We start from the raw sequence: 20,314 nt of genomic DNA, 5'->3' as shown, positions 1-20,314 counted from the left end.
GCCTACGTCGTACAAACGAGCCCTTGTGGTGCTCAAGGGATTCTTGAAGAAGGTGGCATCCTTGGATATTATGATATAGAATCAAGTGTTGTTAAGTATTATGCTACTGGGGCTTTCTTCGGTGCCTCGTATGTGCCTGTGATATCTTCAGTGTCCCCTTTTCAGTATCGATTTTATTAACACCTGATTGCACAAGTTGGCGAATAATCGTTTTTAAGCTTCAGGTACATGCATCCAAACCACTCTTTCTTATTGTTTTGTCGCATTTCCTTATTTCGCATTACTCATCTTTATCGGTTACTTTACATTTAGAGTGATTTGGTTGTTTATCAGGTGCTGACGGCGGCGACAATTTACGGCTATGCGTCGGGCAATAGCGTCGCGCGATGGGCTGTAGGCCGTCAAAGCATTACCACTCGTCGGGTCACTCGGGTTCTGGGCTTACAGAAAATTTCGCCCGTAGCCAGGAAGCAGTCCGCGAGTCAGCCAATGGCCGATAGGTTTGATGATACACAACTTTCGTTCTGAGTTTTTTGTGAGTGAAGTTTGTTTTCCAAATTCAGCGAAGACCCTGGAGGCACTCGCATCTAATGTGCGCATCGAGATAGTTCAATGAAGCTTGATAGAACAATAAAGGACAAGAAAAGCTCAAGGGGCTAGATGTACGTAGTTAATTACCGAAACCAGCGGGAGAAGGTCACATCTCGCGATTCTCTGCATCGCAAATTGTAGCTTGGCATCACGGCGCTGTGTACGCTAGAAGTGCGATGCGGTACCAGAATTTTCACCATCGCTTTTATCGTTCTTCAGGCTGTTTAGGTTTGAAACTGATGAATCTTCTTGGCCGAACGATGAGGTGGCGGTAACGAAACACTGAAAACACGCCGCTCTGTCAACGAGTCCCATCATCAAGTACGGGGTGCACCAGTGGCAACGACAGGCGATTACCTCAGTGTCGTGCGACACATGGCTAAGGGATGTCGCATCATGCGGTTAATACTTACAACACAACCTAAAGGTTGTGTTGTGTAGAGTTGCGTGCTGTGAGCTGCACCACTGTAGATATGTTTTGTTTTGGCGAGCTTTACAGCATCGTAGCAAGTGGTTCTTGGCTATTTGAAAAATGGAATATTCGGCGCCGTTGCCAGGCGCCAACCTCGAAAATAATGTATTCACATGTATATACAAAAAAAAATGTCCTGCACGTCATGTTTTTCAAACATCTTCTGCAACTTTTGATACTTCTTCCTACAAGCTGAGGATTGCCGGATTTGTTCGTCTTTCTTTATTTGTGGCGCGGATACTTTGCAGATTATTCCCGCTGGTACTAGTGGCGGCGTGCTTCCATCAAATGGCACCCGTGTCAGGGTACGGCCCTGCCTGGGCAGATTTGAGTGAGCTCCGCAGAAAAGCTTTCCTCCAAAACTGGCCGTTCTACCTCCTGGGAATGATAAACTTTGCACATCTAGACGCAATAGTAAGTTACCACGGCGATCGCCACTCTTGCTTGCTTCTTCCTTCATTCCAAACATTCTTTTAGGCGAGCACCCGAACATAAAAAGATGAAATCGTCATCCAAAAGAACAAATTTATTTAGACTAGTCAACCTGGAGAAATACCCCGCCGGGGTGGCGCAGTGGTTACGGCGCTCGACTACTGTTCCCAAGGACGCGGGATCGAATCCCGGCCTCGGCGGCAGCTTTTCGATGGAGGCGAAAAGCAAGGCGCCCGTGTGCTGTGCGATGTCAGTGCACGTTAAAGAACCCCAGGTGGTCGAAATTTCCAGAGTCCTCCACTACGGCGTCTCTCATAGCCTGAGTCGCTTTGGGACGTTAAACCCCACAAACCAAACCAATCAACCTGAAGAAATGAAGTCACTACCAGCGGTGCCTACTTTCTGACATTTCTTAAGAACCCAAATTCAGAAAAAGACTAGGACCGCTTTCCGAAAAGCGAGCATAGAAGAAAACGCATGAGCGCACACGCACACCGACACACACACACAACCAAAAAAATATCTAGCAGTGGCTTAACTTGGCTATGCTAGGATATATGCAGCGTTATGTGGTTATTTTATCTTTTCCACCACGTTTAGTCTATGTTCGTTTTTCGTGCGCTCAACCGTCAATGGCTAGGCATATAATTCGGGATCCGATGAGTTAAGCTTCTCCGCTCTTCTGCGCCGCCGAGCAGAAATTTCCCTCTCCTTCTCCATGGCTATACCACACGAGCAAAGTTTCAGTTTTCATACTTGCGTATATAGGAAGCGAAATAACGAACAGCAAAACAGAGTTCTTGTATATTGGCGGTTTCTTCAAATAATGATGGCGCGAGGTTATCGGTGTTCCCAAAATTTGGCGGCGGGTGATCATCACTAATTAAGAAGCAAGAAAAATATTATTTTTTCTCAAAATAGTTCGAACTAAATTTTAACAAAAACCTGATTACATGCGCGTCCTCTTTGCGTCAATAAAAAGGGAAATAAAGAAAACAGTGAAACAACACAACAAATATACTTGAACCAAACCACATGTTTCACAATTCTATAATCGACGCTAGTAGCTCAAAAATAAAACTGAGATCGTGTCTGTGAAAGAAGTGTTCTGTTTCTTTTCATTTTGTTCGTTAGTGTGCTCCGTTTTATTTTGAGAGAACTAGTACATCCCATGAAATAACATATGTAAGACAAGAGCGGGACGCGAAAAGATATCCGCGTGTTTTACACATCGCACGGATAGAAGGACGGATAACACGGTCATAAATCTGCTCATCGCGTTACTGTGGTATGGTGTACCTCTACTCAATTACTGTGATGTGTAGTCTACGTAGAAAGCGTTAAAATGCGGCACAAAATGAGCGCTAGTTCTAGAAAATAAAGTTGCAAAACTTTAGCAACGCGTATAAGGCATAGGTGTTTCTGAAGTATTGAGTGTCTGTAGTCGAAGTATTGAGCTTTTACAGTGGAAGTAATTACTCTTTGATATTCTCCCATAACAGTGCAGCCCTCAGCACTGGTATACAGGGGCAGATTTTCAAGTGTTTTCTATAATGCTATACTTCTCACGCCGGCTGAAAAGGCAAGTAGTTTTTTTTATATTCCCCCATTTGTGCTTTTTAGATGCATTAAGAAAATTAAATTAAGAAAATGTTGACTGAATACAACATTTCTGGAACAACAGCAAATAGAAAAGAAGACAGTCTTCCCCGCTATTCGGCCGCAAAGCCGTTTTAAACACGAGTACTCCGTACAGAACTGTAGAGAACTTGAAAGCAAACATCAATACTTACTCGAACATTGCGAGAACTAACGAAGACTTTCCACGGGTTCGACTATAGTACGCCTGTCAAAAAGACCTGGTGAAATAACGTAAACGACATACATGGCTTACCTCAAATTTTCATTTGCGTATTATTAAACTATCCAATTTACACTGCTCATTAGCTGCAAGAGCAGCTAAACAAATTAGAAACCACTGAGAACCTGTAAATCAGCAGATATTTCAGCATTACCAGAGTAACTAAAGTCCCAGGGCATAATGACAGGTTCTTGCTATACAAGAACCGGTAAACCTGTTGTGACGTGCATATGACTGGACAAAAAAAAAAATAAAATGCTTTGCTTCGTTCGAGCTTCCTTCACGCGATGTTGTGTGTTAGAAGCAACCAAAAATTATGGTTCACAAAGGAGAAAAAAAGTATTTCTCTGAGGTTGACATTTTAATGCGAATATGGTAAAAACAGTGCAGAGCAAGTCTTGCGATTAAGTTTATATTGATCGCCTCAACCAGGCACAAAATCAGATGAAGCCCCAGCGGCAGGGAAGTACTTCGTTATAAACTAAGCACTGGAGTGAAAAATCTGAAGCAGAAAGTTAAAAAGGCTCCGCCAGGGGAGCTGTTAAAATATGTTGACAGCTGTTCTTGGCGTTGTTGCACAGCATTAAGCACTCTGAGTTTGCCTGTATGCCTAAATAAAGTGGAGCATTATTGACTCGAAGTTCTTAAGGATGGTGAGGGTGACGATGAAGGATGGTGATGGCGTGACAATATGATCGCCTTATAGTCTTTCTGGGTTTGGCAGAACTGGCAGCCTGAAGCCGATTTTCATCATAATGGGATTGTCGACTCTGTTCACATACGTTCTAAACTACATGCATGATCTCGGCCCTGGAGTTCTGTACTACGCCGCACTCCGGAGGTAAGGCCAAACACTCTGTTTGCTTCGATAGCAATATCTAAGGCCAAGTATTCTGGCATCATAATATGGCATGCCAAAAACATCTTTCTATTTCATGAAAAAGAGGATGTCTTTTTTTTTTTTTTTTACCTGATGATTTACACGAACTGTGTTAATGCATATGGCTATACTGGAAAACGCATGCGATAGCTGTTCTTAATGTTAGCCTTTCCGTTCCAAACAGTACAGTGACAGTAATGATTAAAACCAATTCCAGCTTTCTAATTCATCTCTATATAGTGTAGCAACTCTGAGCTATTGCAGTATACCGCTACTCAGGTGTTGACGATAATAGATTAAGCTTTCGAGGAGAAGCTAACATTAGCCTTGAAAGCTTTTTCATGTGGTGGCACCAAGTAAATAAAACTGTAATAAAATCCAACAGAACGTGGTTTCAGAACCTTGTGAAGAAAATGAGGAATATGCTTGCATTTTTATGGAAATTTAAAGGAACGTTCAAGCTTGCAACGCACCGCAAAATTTTGTGTATGAAATCTATCTTGCACTCACAACAAATTATCGATTATCGAGTCTATCATCTAAAACCAGTATGGGGCGCTTTTAAATAAGTTTCAGTCAAATCCAGTCTTCTAGACAGTTTTAACAAAACTATTGATTGAAATCGTCTAAACTTTTGAATGCGTAGCAAAATTTCTATACTGAAGTAGGTCGCTCTCACGATTCGTAATTAGGACTGCTATAAGATCAATAAGGTACATTCTTGAAATAATATCAATGCATCACAAGCCTTCAGGTTGGGGAGGGGGGGTATCTGCGGATAACTTTCTTGTCATGATAGAGGGCAGATCGAGAGGAAGAGGATGACTACTCACTATGAAGGTGCATAGAAAAAGGGTTGGGAGCAACCTCAGTTCAAGAGCCCTGCCAATATTTGGACTTGCCCTAACGAAGACAAGTGCCCACATTGAAACGTTTTCTCGGCTTGCGAATTGCGGGTCCCCCTTAACTCTTTTTCAGTGCTCTTTCATATATGTATGGTACAGTTATACACAACATTCAGCTCAAAAAGCATTTCTTAGAATTTGTAAAACACATTTAGTGATCGAGCAGCCTGTTTGAGAAGGAAACTGCTTGCCATCTCAATCCTTTTTCTGTTCACTGCGCATGAGCGAGATGTTTGGTTAGCAGCCGTTTGTAGCGGTCAATATTAAATTATTCTACGTTTGCCCGCATGCGTTGGTTAATCTCGCTGGCATGAATGATAGAGAGAATCACGAGCATACATAGTGTAGGATAATCACATCAAGGAGACACCTTGGCAGAGGAACTACATTACTTCAGCTTAGCGAGAATGCAGGCCTGATACTTCTTTGCACTTTTGAGAGCTGTGTACTGCTACTATTATAAATACAAGATTGGTTAATTTATCCTAGGTTAGGTTTTAAATACATATAAGCCATGGCAACCTTTTTTTCTTCAATACCGAACAAACGTCTGATAATGATTTCGCCTCGCCTCACAGGAACGGTAATGGTGGTCTGACTTATTACATGCCACACACGCACATCCCCAGTTACTGCACAGGAATAATTGCCGGCTACTACTGCACGAAAGATACTTCAAGAAAACTTTCCAGGGTAAGTAGAATTGCTTATCAGCCTCTCGTCTAATTCTTACGAATCCGTCAATTTCCCCTAGCTGTAATATGAGCTGCGGTATTTTTACGTGTCCGAACACCGCTCCCAAGGCCATTCGAATACATTCTGACCGGCAAAGGCCCTGTCAGCCTTCGCCCCGCCACACTCCCTTCCTTTCTACATTTTGCACTGAAGAGGACTGCAAGAAAATTGGTTGAGCGCCAGAAAACTAACATTGGGAGCAGAGCTGCAACTCTCCCACATCTGCCAGTTCAAAACTTCGAAAGATATAGAATGTCGTGTTTGCATCATGGCCACGTTTGTATTTCCTGAGAAACCCTTCGTTAGCCTTACTGATGCAATTAAGTGGGCATGCCTTAATGACAAAAATACATGTTGTGTTTGCCCCTCTTCAGCTTAAGGTTTTGCTCCTGTGGGTGATAGCGCTCGCAAGCATCGGCATCTCATTGTTCGGCACTGTCATGTGACGGGGCACCAGCTGCCGTCCACGACTGCCACGGCCATCTACGCCGCCACGACTCGTTCCCTTTTCTCCGGGGGAATCTTTTTTTTTTTTTTTGTACGCAAACTTGCCATAAGACATATTATATAAACTCATGTAAATGGTTTTCCGTGAGGAACCGGAGCAGGCTCCCGCTCTTAGCGTTGTCGGTGAGCCATTTAGAAAAGTCATCTTCCCTTGTTGTGGTTAGACCCACTTCGCGCAGAATCTTTGTCCTTGATTCCCTTGTCCCTGCACAAGTCCATAGCAGGTGACGAACATCCACTTCTGCAGCTGGTGTGGAACACTTTGGGCATGTTGTTGGTCCGATTTCAGCTTGCGATTCCCATCGGCATTTTACCGACGGGGTAAGGGCCGCCCCAGCTCTTATCCTTCTAAGGGAAACCTCCTCCAATCTCGTTAAGTTACGAGGGAGTGGGAATGTACACGGGGGAATGAGGGCACGTGTACTTTTCCCTAAAGAGGATGCTAAAATGAAAACAGCGGAGCGGGCATCGAAAGGGAGCCTGGTGGGGGGTGCATTAGTGTGTGGAACTTCGTGTGTGAGGTGCTCAACTTTTCTCTGCTCAGCGTTCTCAGCATTGTCTTGTGTCCAATGTATCTGTATGCTTATCTTTGTTTTTTTATTGAGTGCGTGGATTTCCTGTGTAACAAATAGCGTCTTCGTCACTTTCTTTAGTTCTTTTATGGCGGCTAAGGAGTCTGTATAGATGTGGGCTTCTGTTATCGAATCTATTTTATTTATGGCCTCCATAGCATCGCGGATTGCATAGAGTTCCATCACAAGCGGGTCCGGGTATTCTAAAAGATATTCTTTATGTACCTTTAGTTCGCTGTGTGTTGGACTAGTAGCTGCTGTTCTACCGCCATTTTCTATAATTGATGCGTCCGTATATGCAATTAAGGTACCTGGAAGTGCATCAACCAGAGGTCGAGATGCCAGCTTTTCTTTGCGACGAAGCCGAGTGGTCTTGTTTGTCGTGATAGTAGTGAATTCCCAAGGAGGGGGGTCAGCCATTGGTGGTGTTCGAACTGCCACTTCGTTGTACAAGGATGCTATGGGCGTAACGTACTTTCGCTTCATATCCCTTGTTGCCTCTCGTTGCTCAATTAATTCTGTCAACGTATTTATCTGTGCAAACTCTTGGAGAATAGGGATAGGGGTAAGTTTTGGTAAGGCCGTGATAGTGCGCATTGCGTTTCTATTTATTGTTTCCAATTTTGCCCATTGCCGCCTCGTGAGTCTTTGGAATTGGGCCTGGTATAGTATCCTCGGCTGTAACACTGATTGTACAAGACGTCTTGCCATGTCCGCTCGAGCTCCTCCTCCCCTAGACGAAATGCGTTTTATCAAGTTTAAGGAAGTCGCAGCTACTTTTTTCACTTTATGAAGCCATTGTGTTCCTTTGCCGGATTTGTGAATTTCTAGGCCAAGAACTCTCAACTCGTCCACCTCTTCCAGTGCCTGATTTCCAATCTTTAGGGAGACTCTTTGCGTTGCCAATTGTTTTCTTCCATTCTTGTTGGCAACATGAATGTAACTGGACTTTTGAGGTGATAATTCCAGGCCTGCACTTTGCACGTACTCATCTATGGTATTTAAAGCCTCTTGCAGATGCCGAATCTGTCTGTCAATTTGTTTATGAACAGACCAAATCGTGACATCATCTGCGTATATCATGAACCCCACTTCTGGTATTTTAGCTAATTTCCACGCCAATGGGATCAGTGCGATATTAAATAATAAAGGTGCTAACACTGACCCTTGTGGCACGCCTCTGTTCGAGGTGTAATTGCCAATTTGTTTTCCGTTTATCCGGATAGAAAACGTCCTGTCCTTAAGCAGATTATGTACTGCTTTTATGACCTGCAAGGGAATGCCCATACATTCCATGTTGCTAAGAATCTTGGCATGTAACACGTTGTCGTATGCCTTCGCCATGTCGGTAGCCACTACAGTGCGCACTAGGTGGCTATAAGGCGACACGTGTATGACCTCTTCAGCGAGCACAGCCAGTCCATTTTCTGTCCCAAGGTTTGTTCGGAACCCAATTTGTCGAGCATGGTATTTTTTATTACTTTCCAACCACCATGACAGGCGGGTGGCTATCATCTTTTCATAGATTTTGCAAATTGTGGGTGTTAGCGAGATAGGCCGCAAAGATTCTAGACTTGTGGGAGGTTTCCCAGCCTTTGGTATTGTTACCACCACCGAGTGTTTCCAGCCGAGTGGAATGTCTCCTCCTTGCCATACCTCATTTACCACATCCAACAAGCCGTCAACTGCGGCTCCTTCTAAATTCTTGAATACTTCATAAGGAATATCGTCATGTCCAGGCGCAGTTTTACCATTCGCTTCTTCTATAGCAGCCAATAACTCCAATTTTGTAAATGGTAATGTTATTCCTGTTTTATCAACCGCATCCACTGTCGGTGAATGCGCCGGATAATGTGCGTGGTTCGGGAAGAAAAGGGCAGCAGCCTGATCTGCAAACTCTTCTGGTGTAAGCTGTAATGCGAGTCTAATACTTTCTGCATGATCTTTAACCTGCCGCCTCTTTTCCATGCCATGGAAAGTCCTCCAGAGGGCCTTGTTATTCGTTCCTGAGCCCAAACGACTGCACCACTCATCCCATCTCCTATGAGCCAGCTGTTTTTCATATCGGCGTGCCTGTGCCGTCACTCTGTTTACCTCAATTCTTCTTTGCACGTCTTCAGGATGGCGACCAGCCTGTATCTCGGCCCGCTTTCGGCGTGCCCAAAGTTTTAGTAGGTGCAGGTCGGGAGTTGGCTGATCTTCGTTCACTGTAGTTGTAATGGTGTGATCCTTGAGTACCTTTTGAAGGGTAGTAACGAGAGTATTCGGGCTAACTGAATGCGTTCGAGTATCCTGCCGTACACCATCCCAATGTGTAACAGACGCTTTCTTTCGAATTTTCTTCATATGTCCCAAATTAAGACCAATACCAATGGGGACATGATCACTACCCCACGCATCTAATTCCGCCTGCCATAGTGGTGCACCAGGGCCCTTCCACCACGTCAAGTCTGGTGAGCGTGTTTGTGTTGCAGGTAGTGTTGCGACTCCTGGATGATTTAGCAGTGTAAATTCCATTTCTGTGAAGGCAGTATGAACTTGATCACCCCTTTTAGAATCATAATCATATCCCCATACGGTGTGCGGAGCGTTAAAATCTCCACCGATTAGTATCACAATTTCAGGGTATGAATGGTGAATATGCTTAACCCATCCAAGATTAAGCACTGTGTTTCTTGGCCTAGCGTACATGGACACTAATATAAGGGGCGTTTTGTTCGGACGCGTGAGTACAGCAACTACTTCCTGCTGAGTGTTGCACCACTTGCTCAAGTCAAGTGGCGTTTGGGGAATGTTGGCCCTAATGTAAACGGCAGCTTTTCCTGGTGTTTCGGCCTCTGCTCTTGCTCGTTTATCAGGGATAGAAGGACAATGGTACCCTATATATCCTGTTATTGAATATAACCTATTGTGCTCCTGTATCGAGAACGCCCATGATTGTAGCTTACCGTACAATAATTTTGTATTTATTTCCCCAACTTTATTACAGAGCCCTCTGCAGTTCCATTGTGTAATCTGTTGCCACTTGTTTCGGCTACTTCTATCCATGATGTAAGCTGCTCTGAATGAGGTGTGTCAGTTGCGTAAGCGTGTCCAGTACCGCCTTCCAAATAGGTATGTTATCGGCAGGTTTACAATTCGGAGCATCCACTAACCTTGCTGTCGTACTGCCTGCAAGCGTTTCTTTCTGTTTTTCTAAGCTCTCCTTTCGTCGTTGCGCTATATGTGCTTTCTTTTGTCGCAGCTGTGCAATTTGTGCTGAAAGCATCGCAATTTCTTTTTCTATTGCATCCTGCTGGCTTGTGCAGTCTTTAAGATCCGGAAAATCATCAGTAGTGAATGCCACTGTGCTCCGTTTTGTGCGTCGTCCATGTTTTAGCTTAGAAGCAAAAGATGCACTGTTCTGTGCAACCACCTCAACAGGCTCTTCTTCTTCTAGCGGGTCATCAAACAGCTCTTCGGCCAGAGTTGCAAATCTGTTTTTAACCATTAACGGTGCATATTGTTTATGTCGTCCAGCCCTTGCTAACTCGAGCTTTCGCTTTTTTGTCGGACACTGAGATGAAGTGATATCGTGATCATCAGATTTGCATAGGCCGCATTTGAATTTCGCTTCTCCAGATTCAGTTATGTATTCGGGGTTAACTCCATATGGACAAAATTTCTGCATATGACCTTCTCTGTAGCACCTGTAACAGTGAACCGGTCTAGGTTTGTACGTTTTGGGTCGCACTATGCGGCCATGTAGTAGAATCTGTCCGGAAGAGTATCTGGTCCCTGTAATGTGATGAGAAAAGTGCCTCTGTTCCCCATACGACGTGCGGCTAACACAGTATGTGTTCCTGATATTAGGTCTCTGGCCACCGTCTCCGGGGAATCTTGTAGGTCTAGGTCATAGAGGACACATCGCTGAGTATTTGGACCTGACGCAAAATACGTCTGGACAGGAAGATACTCCTCTGTCGTGATTGGAATCTGTGTTACTGTGGTCATTTTGCGTGCATCCTCAATGGTGGCTAAATGTACTGTGACAGTATTAGATGCCCTGTGGCTTACAAACCCCTGGTAACCTGTGGTACCAAGCGCTGCGTCTATTACTCTCTGCATTGTTCTGGTGGGTATCTTAGTGATATCAAACTGCACTGTAGGTCTGATATGCACTCTGAAGGATTTCTGCAAGGCTGGTGTTGGATAAGCGGATGCTAGCTTATCAGGGGCGGCCCTTACCTTCTTTGCCGGTGGTGTGTTGACTGGTGGCCCAGGTAGTTTGACCAGCCGGGGTGTCCGTTGAGAAGCGTTAGTGACGACTTCCTGTTGCACATCCATAGCCTGATGTGTATCGTTTAGCTCGGGTAGCGGCCCGAGCGTTGTCCTCGTATTCGAAGTAATGTCTACGTTGCTCTGTGGCCAAGTGCTAGCTCCAGGTAAAGGCTCGTTACCGCAGCCTGCCGTTGTGCTTGCAGAAGTCACAGCGACTACCGGAGGGTCCATTGGCGTCCCCATTCTTGCCATATTATCAGAGCTGCGGCTCCGCCGAGTCCCAGTAGGCCTAGCAGCATGGCCGCGTCGGCATTCTGCAGCGTCTACCCGGAGGGCTGTGTCCTTGATGCTCTTCTTGCCACGCACGGGTTGTTTGGCCTTTATGCTCTTCTTCAAGAGTTTGATTGCCGCTGTGTGGGCGCGGACTGCAGACGTAGTTCGAAATCTTACTGGACACGATGTAGCCACGGTGCTCAGCGACACGTCTTCTTCTTTCTTCCCCCTCCGGGGGAATCGCCTGGATTATTTACGCCTGCCTCACCGACAAAGCGGGTAATTTATCGAATACTAACAAGTGAAGTTCGCGCAACTCTATAATCCACAATACCTGCGCAAACCAGTACCCCTCAGCACGCGACATAGCTTAAACATATCACACTGCGCATGACTCGCCAAGAGGTCCTGAATAATTATAGGTTGAAATCTTTCCTAATTTTTCTGTTTTGATCCTTAGCTTCACGCAGTTTTGTTTATTTGTAAAGTCGACAGCGTTAGACTACGTGAAAATATTTACGATGCAATACCCATGGTGATATTAAAATTTCCTAAGGCGTGGTAAGTCCTCAATAATGCTCAACCACTCAGGTGGTTGACCTTGGCTCTGTACACTTGTCTAATGAATGAGACATCTTCAACAAGGTATCAAGATGCGAACGTAATCACATTGTCACCTGAATTACGAGCAGCCATCTTCGTTTTTCGCAGACTCTGAAGGCCCAGAACTATAAACATGTCAATAAGTACAAAGTACACCCCTTCATTCATCGCTAAAGCGGAAGGTATCGAATTTTATGAGAGGTTATGGGAAGTGCATTTTTGATAACAGGCTCTAGAATATTTAAATGAAAGATGACCTTCTAACAATAAATCAGCGTATGTTCAACTGTCCTTTTTTTACACACAAATATGAGTCATACACGGCGACGAGATTGCTTTCTGGTCGCGCCATGTCTTAAAACAGTGAGGTTGTTAGAAATCATCCGAAAGGTAGACCTTGCTGGCATCGTTTTGACTTGCTACATTACATCCCCTCCTGGGCATATGAGTCTGTCATTCTACGCAGAGGCGTAGGCATCAAGTTGTTGACTAAGTTGACGCACAATCTTTGTCTTCGTTGCAGCAAGTACCAAATACTGAAATAAAACGTGGGCGGTGGCTTAGAACAGCAAAGCCAGGACATACGTAGCGAGAGCGACCATTCGGCGACATCGCTGAGCACTGGTAAATCAGAAACATCGGCGGATACCGATACCCGTGGTTAACGCTGTCAATGGAAATCCGTTTAGCAGCAGAACCCTTAAACGTAGCACAAATACTAGTTGCTTTGAGCGTTACGGCAGACCATAAGGGGAAAGCCAGCTCCAAAGTTGTATACATCGATTCGTTCACTGTTTACACGTCCGGCTAATGTCATCATTTGCAACCGGAACACACAGAGCCAAATTCGCTATTTCCAAACCCAGATTCGAAAGTTCTCGTTGACAATGGGCTAGCTGCCTGCAGAATGGTGTGTTTGGTCATCCGGTGCTTCATCTTCGCGTCTTGTTATTCTTCCCGGCATTCTTTTTGTTCACGTAGGGCTTCGACATCGGCACAACCTATGTCACTCCGCGACTTGAAGTTGCTCTTAGCGAGACGTTCTGTCCGCCTTTCTGGCGTCTCCGACGCAAGCTTATTCCTTCGAGCTTCATTCTTACGCTGACGGGCCACTTCGCGCCAAGCAACGACTTCTGGATCGTCCGAAGTCATAGCTGGTGAAGATGGCACGCAAATTACACGAGTTCCCCATCAACTTCGCTTATGGAGCACCCGCTCAGCGTCCCAACTTTTCTTAATGGTACTGCACATGTGCAGTTCTGGATCCGGCTTAACACGCGAAACTCAGCTCTGACTAGCCTATAGTGTAGCTCTCGCTACAAACCGTAGAATGCACCAATTAAAGAACACAGCAACTATCCCCGCAGCCAATCACATGGCGTATTTACTGTCCCCTTATTGCGCTATGCCTTCGATGTCGCTGTCTTCGATCAACTTAAGCAACTCACTGCCCTCTTAAGGTGCCGGCCTCGCACCGCAAAAACCGTCCATTTATCCCTGCCTTAGTATAGATCTCTAATGTGCTTTCGCATGATACTGTGTTGTCTGGCGGATACAAAATGTTCTCAGTATTTTTCAAATTGAATATTTGCAGCAATCCCTCATCGTTTACTTTACCATTGCTTCGGCTCCTAATCCTATATGGTACCGACTGGTAGACTTTATTTTTTAATTATTTTCCTCCTCATAAACGTACCATTTGCTTCCCCGCTTGTCTGTGGACGTTTCAGTGCAAACGCCCGAAACAGGAGCAAACCTTGCGAGTGAGAGAAGTGCACGACAGCAGGTTGTCAGCCGTTTCCTGCTTAGTCAGTTAAAGAAGTTAAACACGCTGTCAGTAGACGTTCCGTTTACCATGAGAAACTCTCTAGAGGTCTGAGTTTTTATCTGAGAATGTGGAAGATTACAGACCATGCTTCTTCGGTAGATGTGGTAGATCTTTACTATTCCATCCCCTCATTTCTTTCTGTCTGTAAAAGAATGCATTAAACTGAACGGCGCCATACCCTTCCAGAATAATGCTGCTATGAGCATTGAGAATTTCATGACCCTATTAGAGTTTTATCTAAATTCTACGTTTCTAGGTTTTAACAACATGTTGTATTTACAGCGCAAAGGTATTTATATTGGGTCATGCGTTGCTCCCGTGTTATGTAGCATTTTTCTTCCACCTATTGACCCGTCCCTGTTTGTAACTTTTGCCTCTGGGATAGCTTTCAAGGTTTTTAAACATGTCGACAACTTTTTAGTCAATTTGAAGAGACAGAACGACGGGTTTTATAAGGACAGCGTAGCACAAATACAAGGTGTTTTTCAGGATCGCGGAGACGGCTTAAAGTTCACGTCGGAAATACAGGAGCATGACTGCTTGCAGTTTTAGACCTAAATCATAAGTTAATGCAAAACGGTGTCTGCTGGTGCTATCGTCCCAGAGTTTGTATGGATTCACTTCCTTATGATTCTGCGCACACTAAGATAATTAAGCATGCAATCACGATGCAAGCGCTAAAATGGGATTTGCAGAGATCCTGCATCACAACTTGAAGGAGAACTTCGACAACCAACTGAAGAGTCTTCAATCAGCAGGCTATCCTGAACACCTAGCGGTGGCCGAGACGGAGTTCTTGGTGTAAAGTATGAATAAACACAAAAGTTTTTATAAAAGGAACCATAACGGGGAGGTCGGATGCAAACCTCTTTTTACCCCTTATATACATAAGGTGGCTCATAATTTGAAGAAGGTCGCTAGCAAACACGGTACCAGGATGGTCTTCTCCGCCCCCCAAACATTGGGTGATATGCGCGGACGACTTACGGGCGATGTCAATAGAAAGCAAAGCTGCACTACAACACATGTCAAGCCCTACGTTAAATGTGCTACAGGGGTTATTTATCAAATCCGCTTAACCTGTGGCACGCTACACATCGACCAAACTGGAAGATGTGTGAATGATAGGGCTGCAGAGCATAAGCGTTCTCAGAAAAACAGTCCGAATTTACATCTACCTATTCATTGCCGATCCTGCGATCCCAAAGCAAAAGTGATCCAAAGTTCACAGAATTTAAGATTTTAGGCAGAAGCATGGACTCTCTTGCCCGTGAGTGGCTAGAAGCCTTTTCTATAAAACGGCTGGTTCGGAGTGTATCAGTGACTCATCTTTATTACTATTTAGTAGTGAAAGCCGTCTTTTGAATTTTGGTAATATAGAGAAGACCTAAACTACTATGCACATGTTGCCGATGCTGTGAGAGCATTTGTTTGTTGAAGAAGTTTCTATGGGGGTTATATCGTTGAAGAAGTTGGAGTCAAGTCCTGTGTGACTATTTGTGAGTCTATTTATCATCATAATCATCCTGACTATACCCACTGCTGGGCGAAGACCTCTCCCATATTTCTACAATTACCTCGGTTCTGTGCTAGCTCTATTAGTCTCTCTTAGTTAGCGCTGCTAATCTCTCCTGTTGTTAGCCAGTGCGCCAGCACGCTGTGTTCAAATACCAGCTATTTTAAACGCCGTGGCCAGTTGTGTACGATGTTTCAATATCAGACGACGTGCGTAAATAAAAACTATATATACGAGCGCTGCAGCCTTCTCATTCCGCCTATAGATAATCGTTCAAAATTTGAGACCTTTGGTGATGCGGTAAATATATGTTGCAACCGAAGAAAAACTGTAATGCTCACCCAGCTCCTCGTGCTGGTAGGTCTCGAAACCTTGAAAACTTTCGGTTGCTTCAAACGACAGAGAACGTTTTATAATAAGAGATATTGGCTTGGAGTTGTTTGAAGGCACCACGTGTACCTAGTTGAGATACTGCTGAGAACTGTACCGCTGTACACATGTGTACCCAAAGGAGGTACCTGAAAAGCAGCACAAAGCCAGTCGTCTCCATTCCTTACTACGGAAAGGGCTGTTTTTGGCGCTGTCCTCCTGCCCTCCTCCCTCCCCCAACTCGAACTCAGCAATGTTATGCTTCCTCTTATATAGCTTCTATCATATGCGATAACTCTCTCTCTTCGAAGCCGATTATTTCTGCTCATCTTAAGATATTTGCGATTGATAAAACCTCGTCGAAATGCCGACATTTTCTGCGTACATCAGACTTCCGTAGGCATAAAAAAAGTCAGGATCCACGCGGGTTGCGGTGTGAAATATTGTATTTGGGAGTGCCAAATTTTATTGGTACTGTGTCTCCAAGTGAGAATTGTGTGTATTTGTGCCTTATAAGCGCTTTGAATCTGAAGCTCCACCGACTCTAAGCACCTCTAGGACTACTGTGGAATTGGTCTCACGACTATTGGTCTACATTGCGTTCCAGAATATGTTGTTCCTGTAGAGTCGAATTTCATTTAGGCCATACTGCTAGGTTATCATATTTGCTGTCTCAGCTAACTTAAGTTAAGAGTAAAAAAAAAACATTTGAGCCGAGCAATGGAAAGCGCTTGTATACAGCTGTCACCAGTCTGACCAGCTTAGGCCAATTTAGTTTATTGCACCATTAGCGAATTCAGTTCAGTTCAGTTCAGGCGTTCAGTCGTGTCCGACTCTTCGTGACCCTATGGACCATGTCACGCCACGCTTTCCGGTCTCTCACTATCTTCTTAACATCACATAGCTTCATCTGCAATGCCTCGAGAATGCCATCTAACCATCGCGTTCGCTGCCTACCCCTTCTCCGGCGACCCTCAACCTTTCCCAACATCAAATCTTTCTCCAGCGACTCCTCTCTTCTCATCAGATGACCAAAGTAGCTGAGCTTTAACTTTAGAATTTGACCCTCCAATGAGCAGTCAGGGTTTATGGTCGACAATATCGACTGATTTGATCTTCTGGCAGTCCAAGGAACTCTTAAGAGTCTTCGCCAGCACCACAATTCAAACGCGTCAATTCTTCGGCGGTCAGCCTTTTTCACAGTCCAACTCTCGCATCCATACATCACAACTGGAAAGACCATAGCACGGGTTATACGGATCTTGGTTGGCAGACTAATGTCTCTGCTCTTTACTAGGCGGTCAAGGCTAACCATTGCTCTCTTTCCCAGAAGCAGGCGTCTCCTAATTTCATGGCTGCAGTCTCCTTCCGAGGTAATCTTGGCGCCCAAGAACAGAAAATCTGTCACAGCTTCCACTTCTTGTCCATTGATGCTCCAGGACTTGATAGGGCCAGACGCCATGATCTTCGTCTTTTTAATGTTCAGTTTAAGCCCAAACTTCTCACTCTCTTCTTGTACGCGCATCAGAAGTCTCTTGAGATCCAATTCACTTTCTGCCATTAAAGTGGTATCATCCGCATATCTAAGGTTGTTGATGAGTAATCATGAAAATTTTATTTAATAATTATTGTATACAGGCAGTAAATGTGATTTTTCAAGTTGGAGTGCGCAATCAGAAATCCTCCTAATTCAAAAACAAACACGTGCCAGTGCGTTCGCGTGCGATTGTGTTCCTCTCGCGCGTGGATTTAGGGAACCAAAATCACCTGCGGCCGTGTCTTACCGTGCGGCCATTACAATTTTAGGCTGAAAAGCTGGCGATGGCTGCAGCCCGCTCTGCCAGCTCGCTGCACTCGATGAAACTTGTACCGTAACATGCGCCGACTAGCTCACGTGTGCGAAGAAACCACCACAGACATATCGGCCTGCCGCTGCGAGCCACGTCCGGAACCGATTTTATTCTCTGAAGCGACCGTTGGAAGCAGGGTGATGGGGGCGGGCGAATGCACTAGTCACGTGATTGTTATTGTAGTTCGCGATCTTTTTTTTTTTTGAGCTTAGGAAAAAAGATACGCCTGAGGCCTTCGCTATCGCAGATAAATGAAATGGGGTTTGGGAAGGTGCTTCCCAACATTGCAAATAACATTTACTGTCGCGTCAATATTTAGTAAATTAGAAAAAAAATATCTAACTGATCACTTGCAAAGCAAAAAATTACTTGTCGTGCGCGAGACGGTTGGCAGCTCTATGCAACTGGATTCTCTATTTCAATGTTTTTTTTTTTTAAAGCTTGGTTAAAGTCAGGTTGGACGCCCTCTATATGCATCAAGAAGTGCACAAAATTGTATTATTAGCAATCACACTGACTGCTGCTCTCTGTGATCTCAAACAAATGCACTGCTATGAACAGAGGAGGATATAATAATAAATTACCAAACTTGCACAATCCTTTTCTCACGTTTTGCTGCAGACCGGGTGTGAAGTGCCTCACATTTGTTTTCAAAGAGCTTGAGCAAGCTTCTCTCTAAGCCATGCCATGCCTTGTTGGTGTGCAGGATTCCTGAGCAGCGTGCTGGCGTGGCCAGGCTGGGCGCCAGTGAGCAGACTTTCGTTCGGCATTTTCATTATTCATGACTTCATAGTCTACTACCAGTGGATAAACTTTCCCGGCAGAGCTAACGGCGGCTACTTCTTCATGGTAAGCTTGTCAATTTTATATTCCTTCATGGTTTCGTTTTTAAGCGTGTCGAGTAATATGTTCACAGGCTAGAAAACAAGGCGAGATGTCATGGAAATTTGACGGCTCTTCGCGATCACATTCTGGCCTGTTAATAAACTCATTTTCATAGGACACAGATGTCTCGACAGGATGAGCCACAAAAAACTATATTTCTAACTTGGCGACTGAGTTAGCTCCCTCTAACGCGTCTGTCAATTAGTGTTTAATAGAGAAGAACATCCCGAGTAGTTTCGAGTAGCCATGGTGATGAACAACACATTCGGTTAATCATACGCCGTGAAAACGACGAATTGTGCGCTCCATAGCACCTTGGAAGCTGTGCAGAATGATTCTTCGCCTTTCATTCGCTGGACAAGGAGTCAGCGTTTACGCCATACTCTGCTCAAAAGGAGAAATTGGGTACTGTAGCTTTAACCTTGCAGCATTGAACATAAAAAGGACCACAGTGGAGTAAAATTCATGCGTTGCTTTACACAGAATGCTAACCCCCAAGTTCAAAGTATAGTGCTCCAGTACTGGCTTGCGATAGAAATTTGTCAGTAAAGCAGCTTGAACGCGCTAACTGGCTCGCCCGAACAACCAGCCCGCTACGGAGCCGAACAGTCGTCCCTTGCTGCTTTTCTGCCGAAAACGTTGTGGCTGGCTGAAATGGCCAAGCGCACAGGCCAGCAAATTAGAGAGCACACACTCAGCGTACCTCGATAATAGGTACACACCTTCACATTTAGGTGACAGGCAGTTCAGTTCTCATGACATTTTCGCGGTTTCAACGCTTTAGTTCACGCCAGTGTTGTGCGCTCTGCAGTGAATGAAAGCGAACAAAGAAACAGCGCAAGCATGCATTCTAAACGGCGTTTTCATAGTAGATCATCATGGTCAGAACTTTTTTTTAAGATTTCTTAGGGTGCAACTATGTTGCATATCTCTGCGTTCTTATTGAAGTGATATGTCTTCGAATATGTACAGAAATATAGCCGGTGCAGTTACAAGGACCATACTCCCATTTACTTTTCATGTAAATAAACGTGCACTGCGATGAAGCGGTCAGTTGACCACCTTTAATATTGCTTGTTCTTTTAGTAGCCCTTGATAAAAAACTTCAAACACGATTGGCAGCTCTCTGCTTACACTCGAGAACCAATTTTCCACTAGAGCCGGACCGTTTGGCGCAGTGCTCACTTTTAAAAAATGAGCTAGCCCGCTTTTCAGGGTCCAAACGTTCCTCAACAGTGCTCACATACGGGAGCAATAAGCGTAAGTGAAGGAAGCAAGCTTGAGCCCGTCTATTTGTGATAAGGTTCGAGCATCGGACCGGCCGGTGGCGCCATCGTTCGGTACCATCATAAATGTTAAACAGCATTCGACAAGCTGTATATGCCGGCACGCGTGTAGCGTTTGCGCTCTGTCGCCAGTGCTGACAGCGGAAAAGGGATTTTATATCAGACAGCAGCAGGCGCAGCGTTGTTTAGTGGTGTGAGCAATAATGCCAAATGCGTTCGGAACCGCTCCATGACCGTGCATGATAGGATGACACGAATTAACGCGACTTGCAAACAAAAATATGTACATACCATCTACGCCTTTTATAGCAAACAATCTAAGCAGTAAGCGGAAGTTTGGCTAAGCATCCCACTACCTGAAGCTGTTGGGATGAAGAAGGCAACTTTAAGACCAAGTTAGCACGGGCGTGAATTTAGCAGTCAAGTACCGCATCAAGAAACGAAAGTTGAACCAATCTTTTAGTCTAATCTTCCAAACCAGTTTTCTGT

General features: G+C 44.7%; 1 pseudogene; it reads left to right on the top strand.

The window, feature by feature from the left end:
* Window positions 1-20,314, top strand: part of LOC146195387 (nose resistant to fluoxetine protein 6-like) — a 41,403-nt pseudogene that overhangs the window by 20,069 nt on the left and 1,020 nt on the right.

The sequence above is a fragment of the Amblyomma maculatum genome, chromosome 3 (assembly GCF_055883805.1).
Source record: "Amblyomma maculatum isolate TAMU_Amacu chromosome 3, ASM5588380v1, whole genome shotgun sequence".
Lineage (NCBI taxonomy): Eukaryota > Metazoa > Arthropoda > Arachnida > Ixodida > Ixodidae > Amblyomma > Amblyomma maculatum.
This window is presented reverse-complemented; position numbering and strand designations above follow the sequence as displayed.